Below are 1,916 nucleotides of genomic sequence, written 5' to 3' on the forward strand. Positions count from 1 at the left end.
AACGGGCACCCCCCGCACCCTCCCCCGCTCCACCGCCGCCGCCGATGATATTTACAAGTAACAAATTTGAACATATTTTTTAAAAAATATTTCTGTTTTTATAAAAAAAATATTACTGTTATGATTTAAACAAGTTTGAACATATTTAAACACAAATAAATATCAAACAGGATTTAAAATGCATAAAAAATTTGGGGAGCCTGGGAATCAAACCCAGGACCTCTTGGTGTCGGTGCTACGTACTGACCAGTCGGGCTAGTGGGCAGGTTTTGTTGTATATAGGGTTAGGTCGTATATAACCTGACAAGTCGGGCTAAATTACTTATGGCGCACCCCTCGGTGGTGCGCCATTGCTATGGATGTACTTATGGCGCACCCTTTGGTGGTGCGCCATTGCTAAGCCTTCCCCCACACTAAATTAAAATCCCCAATCCCCTCACATTTCTCCCTAATCCCTCCCCTGCCTCATCTCCCCCCACACCGACCGTGCTCGCCATGCTCGCCGTCCCCGGCCGTGCTCGCTTCCCCCTGCCGCACCCGACCACCTCCCTCACCGTCCCCCCTCCGCCCACGCCCGCGCCCTCGCCGTCCCCTCCCCCCGCGGCCCCGCCTGCATCAACCTCCCTCCCGAGCGCGACAACTAGGGTTCCTAGCCGCCGCCACCGCTGCCGGCCCGCCGCTGCGGCGCGCCCAGCCGGCTGAACCTGACGCTGCCTAGCCGCCCCTGCCGTCCTCCACCACCGGTCACCTCCGCAGCAGCCGGTGAGCCAAGGAAGTACTCCTCCCGCGACCTCGCCGCCCACACCTCACTCAAGCCCAGGTAGGCGATTTCAAATTCAGCAATCGTCTTTCCCTACCCTCGTGGTTCGAATCGAATCGTCCGTCCGACCTGGTAGAATTGCTGGCCCTGGGGACACGGGTTCGAAATGCATGCGCACCTGAATGTACTCACTGAATTTTAATTGACAGTAAAATTTAGTGTAATTTTGGTTAACTGAATTAAATGTAAATTCAGTTAACTCATAAAATTAAGTGAAACATTTGGTCTGATTGAAATGCAGCTAGTTTTTTGGGGGTCCTAATCAGTTTTCTTACAAAAATTTGCTTAAATAGCAGCAAGTTTGAATACAGTGTATGTTCTGTAGCTTGTTTAGAAAGATCACTGAATACAGTGTATGTTCTATAGTTTGAATTGTGTAATGTTCAGGGTTGTGTAATATTCAGACTTGACTAGTTCTAACCCCATACAGAAACCCTAAATCCCCAATCCCTTCTACTCACCACGTATGCTCATTTATTTTTCCTTTTGATGAACAGCAGGTTAGTGGATTGGTCAGCGGATCTGAAGGTCAGTGGATTCCAAGCAGCCAGATCAAAGGTAACTGAAGAAAACACCATTGCTCTGTTATGCTTGTGATGGCCTGAATGATGGTGTATAGATGTTCTTTTGATTTTTGTGATGGTCAGATTTGTTACATCAGATCAACTAGACATGATTTGTTACATGGTTGTAGACATGTTCTGTTGATACTTGTGATGGTCTGATAGTTGTAGACATGTTCTTTCGCCATACCCCAAACACCATGAATTGGTAAGCTACTGGTTACTGCCATACCACAAACAAGTACTTGGAGTTCTAGCTTCCATGCACTAGCCTATCAATGGCGAAAGAGAAAAAAACACTGACTAAGAATATCAACATTTGTGTCCACGCTTCGATGCAGAAAAAACATTTGTGTCTATCTTCCATGCACTAGCCTATCAAAGCTCTTTTTACCAGCTGTAAGGCAGTGTGCAATGCAAGACCTGCATTAGTTAGTGGATGAGGCCACAAGACCAGCTTTAGGGTTTAGGGCTTAAGCCAAGAGGAGAAAGAAAGGGTTGTCCATATGAAAAGACCAGCTTTAATCAGTTAA

The sequence above is a fragment of the Triticum dicoccoides genome, chromosome 7B (assembly GCF_002162155.2).
Source record: "Triticum dicoccoides isolate Atlit2015 ecotype Zavitan chromosome 7B, WEW_v2.0, whole genome shotgun sequence".
Taxonomy (NCBI): Eukaryota; Viridiplantae; Streptophyta; class Magnoliopsida; order Poales; family Poaceae; genus Triticum; species Triticum dicoccoides.